A 6,461-nucleotide genomic window follows, 5' to 3' on the forward strand; every position below is an offset into this window, starting at 1 on the left:
AAGATTCAAATCCTATAAGCGCTTACATTGAAGTAAGTCGCACTGAGAAGACATAAAGAGTTGCACAAGACAGGTCCCTGCCCAGAGACGTTTACATTTTAAAATGCAACAAGAGACATGTTGAGGGTTGTACTGTTAATCTTCTTACCATCCAGCATACGTTTTCCATCCTTGGCCCAGTCATTGTTTGTCTGCCTCACCTCCTTCACATGGATGTGGTGAGGATGCAGTGGGAGAGCTTCCTGTTTTGGCAGCCTCAATTCCTTGTGGAAAGGACAACATACTGATGTGATAAGTTGCCATTGTGGTGGAGAGACGATTGGTTCTCATCTCTGTTCAACCATGAGATTAATGAGCTACCCTTGGGACAGCCATTGTTTAGTCACCTGGCCTACATCAAAGGACTGGTGTTGGTTTTGTGAGGTGTTCAAAGTGCCTTGATTTTACTATTTTTCATAGTTTGATCTCATCCTGTATAAAATAAAATCAATCAGATGCAGAACTAGAATAGTGGGCTACACGTGAGGCAAATCAGTTAATGGACCGTTCGCACTTCGTATTCCGATAGATACTTCTGGGAGCTGTATGTTGGAAAGTGCAGCCTCTCAATCAGGCATGGGTTTCCTATCTTTTATGTGAGAAAAAACCATAGTCTCTGTTCAAGGCTCTCACTGACACAGACTTGGTCTACCAAGGGATTTTTTTTTATGTCCCCATGTGAGTTGATTGGTAATCACAGTCCCCAACAGTGGTCTAAAGGAAGATTCCAAGATTTCTTTAATTGCTGCACATCACAATGCCTTTCAAAAATACTTTTTTTAGTATCCTATCCTCCTTCCAAGAAGCCAGGTGGTTGTACATTTAAAATAAATAAATAAATTATACACGGCTTAATTGTAAAAAGCCTGAAAATGTTTTACTAAAAATAAAACTGTAAAATCAAGAAAAAATCACAACCATACTATAAAACATACAAAAGTTAAAATACTAGAACAGATTTAAATTACCTGAACTTTCTGAGCATCTGGGTAGGTTTGTCTAAACAAGAAAGCTTTTTAGCAGGCCCTTTAAAAAGTGCCCAGTAGGCAACCATGTTCTCACCAGTGCAAAATGGGCATTATGCGGCACCCGCAGTAATGCCAGTTTCACCTCTAGAAGTGGGCGGGTATGGGGGTAAGGCCAGCTCATAGGTAGTCTTTGTGTACTAAGAGCAACACCTTGAACTTTGCCCAGTAGCAAATTGGCCAGCAGCACAGATCTCTGAGCGGAGGTGCTTTGATGGTGTTTCCTGCTTGGCAGGGGGTTGGACTGGATGGCCCTTGGGGTCTCTTCCAACTCTATGATTCTATGATCTTGCGCCCCTGGCAGAACCCTCCAGATTGTGCCCCCCAGCCACGGACAAATTAGCTCTTCTTTCTGCCTCTCCTCCAACTCCACCCCCCATTCAATTCACCCTCTATTTAAAACCTTTTCTTATGCGGCAATAATCAATTTTATTTATTTATTTTTATTTAGCCGATTTTGTGCCCCCCCTCACCTGTGCCCCTGGTGGGGGCCCACCTCACACACACCCCTAGCTATGGCCCTGACTGTGGCTTGGTTAGATATCACCTTATTTTATATACCATCTCAAACCATATCAAGGCAGCTTACAAATCTATTAATGTTAAAACATTCATTAAAATCTGAGGACTATTACTGCATGGAGTACCAAGTACTTCTAGTGTCGTATGTTTTTAATTGCTCCATACAGGGAAAGCTTTCATGTAATTTCCTTTTGGTTTTAACTTTCCCCCAAAGACTTAGCAAAAACACTTGTGGTTTGAAATGTATTCAGCTGCATAAAGTGTCAGCTGTCAAAACCTGTGTCAGCTCTGTTAACAGCACTCAACTATATGTGTATGGACTTAACATTTTGAATCCCCCCCCTTTGCTTCTTCCTAGGAAGCTACTTTGCCAGAGACGCATCCTATTCCCACAACTACTGTCCACATGATGCAAAGGTGAAGACAATGTTTGTGGCTCAGGTTCTGGTCGGTGATTTTGTTTTGGGGAATTCAGCATATACTCGTCCCCCAGAAAAATTGAGTGGCATGATCAACTGTTATGATAGCTGCGTGAATGATCTGGCAGACCCATCAATTTTTGTCATATTTGAGAAGCCTCAGATTTATCCTGCATATCTGGTCTGTTATCGTGAAGACATAGAGTCAGGTTATGTACACATAGCAAGAGTAACGACCTCCTGGACCAGCAGCAGCAGCACCAGCACCAGCACCAGCACCAGCACCAGCAGCAGCAGCAGCAGCAGCAGCAGGGTGTATCGGCAGCAGCAGCACCAGTGGGTGTCTTCACCTGCCCCAGCTGCAAGAAATTATGTCTCACCTGTATCGGTTTCTACGGCCACAGCAAGTGCTGCAACTTTCAGTCCCACATACCTCCCGAGACAGATGTCTGCCAACAACAGCAGGGAAGAAGAAAAGAAGTGTGTTATATCATAGGCAACCAGATGGCATTTTCATTGCTGTTATGTGTAATTTACGTACTGAAGTCTTGTTTTGTAATGAATCAGATTTTGGCGAAGCAATAGGTCTCTTCGGATAAGTAAGAAATGTTGAATCATTGCTGTAGAAGAAGACAGGAATCGGATACTCAGTTTGTATCAAGTAGCAGTGTTAAAAAGACACTGCATGAAGGTTTTACGGAAGCAATAGATCTCTTCAGATAAGAAATGCTGAATCATTGCTCTTGAGGAAGATAGGAATTGGATATTCAGTTTTTCTCAGTTGGCAGTGCTAAAGGACACTGCATGGAGAAAAATGGATAACTGAATAGTCCATTATAGGCGAAGCTGTAAAATTGCAGCATTTTTAATGAATCTTACTGGTTTCATGTGTTAAATAAAAATAAGTTTAAAGCCATTGGAATGCTTAGATTTCAGTGTCTTACGATCTTTTATGGATAAGGTTTCATATGTCAAATGTGGTAGGACACACTGATACATTATTTTCTGCCCTACTAGATTGATATTAATCTGCGTTGTACCAGGGATATATTCCAAATGGTTGTATCGAAAAAATATTCCTGTGCACTGAAGCACAGTGCAGCTTCCTGTCAAGCGTAAGACTTGGCTGGTTGTGAGACTCCTTATTTCATTGGCCTAGCATATGCTGTGAAACTTAATAAGCGGTGTTGGATGGCAAAAAGGTTTCTTCCCTTTACTATTTTTAGCTGAGCAATATTATTACGTGCCTTTGATTGATACACATAATTACATGCGAAAAATAGTTTCCTATTAGCAGAGCAGAAGACTTTAGACTTGAAACTTCTTGTCCAAAGGTGCTCAGCAACTTGGCTTCAGTGCAGAACCCTCATAGGATGCATAAAAGGACTATACTTGATTTTTGATTTTAATAAAATTACTTGAAATTTTATTGGTTTGTTACGCCATTCTGTTCCCAGCACATCTGTGAGTGGTATAAATCTGTTTGCGGTTAGTGCGATTAGTAGTAACTGATGCAGTGGGGTGGTGACAAATAAAAGAATGGAACTCTTGATTAAGATATAGTCCTGTTTTGAATTTCCATTCCACACTTCCTCTACTTTTTTTTTAAAAAGGTGAGGATCTTAAGATTTAGCTTTGCCAGAACCAATGCTACATGAATAAGCTTTAGTCAATGCCTTCCCTCCTTCCCCATGACTATCTTTCCCACATCGCAATAAGCTTGGGCCACCCCAAATCCTACATCTACACCTCCAGAGAGTGCCTTCTATAAAAAGGCCATTATAGCATGTCTGGCCCAATGCTGCTTTCCGTGCTAGGTCACCATCAACAAAAAATAAGAACCTTCCTCCAGAAAAGTTTAATGAGGGAGGAAATGACTTCACATCCGAGGCTACAGCTTTATCCTTTCAGGAAGACACTAGCATTACAGATGCACAACACATTCATGATAGGAGAGTCAAGGCTCAAATTAGGCCTTCATTCCTGAAGGGAGAATCTGTTTGCAGTAGTCTGGAAGTACTGAGCATAACAAGAAAATGTGTTCACTAGTATTTCAACTGGGATCTTTCAAAAAATGGGAAAATATGATAGTAAACTTGGTACACCAGGGTAAAAGACCCAGATTACAATTTGCTGTGGTCTATCAGCATTCTCACGAGTCTTGCTCGACCTCCTATGGCTATTACCTAGCCATATTCAAAATACAATTGGAGTAATACATAACACAAATGATAAAACACGGTGGCAAATGGAGTCTGATGGAAATACATAGAGTAAACTGGCTTTATGGTCAACAAATACAGGTGAGACTCCACTTTCACAGGGAACACCCTCTAAAATGACTCTTTAATTGCCCTCTCTGCCACTGTCTTGAATCTAGACAAAAAAATGTATCCAAAAAAAAAAACCCACCCGCTGGAGGACGTGAAGGAAAGCTGCTGCTGCTGTGCTATTCCCCACATCAGCTGTTGGGCAGGGAAGCTAAGCAGCCTCAAGAAAGGCCTGCTGCCCCTCAGGTCTCTCTGGGTTTCCGCCACCCGCATGGAAGTCATTTTGGGGCTCTGGGGAGGGCCTTCTCACAAGCCACAAGGACCCTCCAGAGCTCTCCCTCCATTTTCAGGTTGGAATCTATATTTCTTTCCTGGCACTGCACATATACATGGTCATGCGCACGTCGATCCCGCACTCTTATCAAAAAACGAGTTAACAATTGGAGGATGTAACTCCTTGAAACAGTGGGAATCAGATTGCAAAGGTAGATTGGAATAATTTGTGGACTAAAAAACCACTAAAACCAGTATCTAAACTGATACAAGAAAATACATTTAAATTATTACACGGATGGCATTTTACACCATTACAGTGTAGGTATATTAATAATGGCGTGCCGTAGGTGGCTGTGTGGGTTAAACCACAGAGCCTAGGGCTTGTTGATCAGAAGGTCGGTGGTTCGAATCCCTGAGATGGGGTGAGCTCCCGTTGCTCGGCCCCTGCTCCTGCCAAGCTAGCAGTTCAAAAGCCCATCAAAGTGCAAGTAGATAATATAGCTCCAGCGGGAAGGTAAACTGAGTTTCCGTGTGCTGCTCTGGTTCGCCAGAAGCGGCTTTGTCATGCTGGCCGCATGACCTGGAAGCTGTACGCCGGCTCCCTCGACCAGTAACGCAAGATGAGTGCCGTAACCCCAGAGTCCGCGACTGGACCTAATGGTCAGGGGTCCCTTTACCTTTACCTATATTAATAAAATAATTCCACCTTTGTGCTGGAGAGGCTGCAATAGTATATGTACATTTCACATGTGGTGGGCATGTGAACATATACGCCAAGGGTCAGCAACCTTTTTCAGCCATGGGCTGGTCCACCGTCCCTCAGACCATGTGGTGGGCCGGACTATATTTTTTTGGGGGGGAATGAAGGAATTCCTATGCCCCACAAATAACCCAGAGATGCATTTTAAATAAAATGACACATTCTACCCATGTAAAAACATGGTGATTCCTGGACCATCTGTGGGCCGGATTGAGAAGGTGATTTGGCCGCATCCGGCCCATGGGCCTTAGGTTGCCAACCCCTGATATACGCCCTTCTGAGAGAGTGTATTTACAGATATAAGCTATATTAACAGGTCAACATGTTGAATGTACCACAAGTTTGGGGTTGTTAACTCTTTTTAAAGGGGGGCAATCTGACCTTTGCTATAAAGAACCATTTACTTTTTTAGTAGCTGGCACATAATTGGAAACGATTGGAGCACCAGCGTATTTCTTATTGGAAAAAGAACATATGGGTTTTTTTATCAGAAAAATTAACAAAGAGATCACATGCATTGTATTATTCAATGTATGTGATAGCTTAGTTAATTTTGTTAGATATAGATGATTTTGTTGAAATATTTCATCCTTATAAAAATACTGATAACCCTTTTCGTAATTGTTATATATATTGGAAATCAATAAATCTCTTTTTTAAAAAAAAAAATCCCAATCCACAAGTAATCTCTGTATCTTTACAGTCAAGACTAGACTGTAAGAGCAGCCTTGTCTCTTTCCTTTCTTCCTCTAGAACCTGTGCTTTGTCCTTATTACCACATTCAAAAGAGATGCTGGTGATTTTATCACTTGTGTTTGCTAGCTGCTTGCTTTTTTAATAAAAACAACAACATGGCTTTTCTACTGTATTATTTTTCAGTGCCCAAATAGGATTAGTTTTTGTATGGTGTTAAGTGTTAATAAAAAAGAAATTCTGGGCCTCTTCAGATGAGCACTTGCAAAATGCAGCTCCCACATCATGCTATCCATGTGTCACAGGAAGGCGCACACGGCAGTTCTCATACCACAAACCTAATGCAGGAAGAAGCGCATAAAGTGCGAGCTGGCGCAAAAAAAGTAGAAGAAGAAAGAACCACTGGAAGACCATATTTATATGCTCATCAATTTTTATCTGTTGCACTGGATGAGAG

The sequence above is a fragment of the Lacerta agilis genome, chromosome 5, assembly GCF_009819535.1.
Source record: "Lacerta agilis isolate rLacAgi1 chromosome 5, rLacAgi1.pri, whole genome shotgun sequence".
Taxonomy (NCBI): Eukaryota; Metazoa; Chordata; class Lepidosauria; order Squamata; family Lacertidae; genus Lacerta; species Lacerta agilis.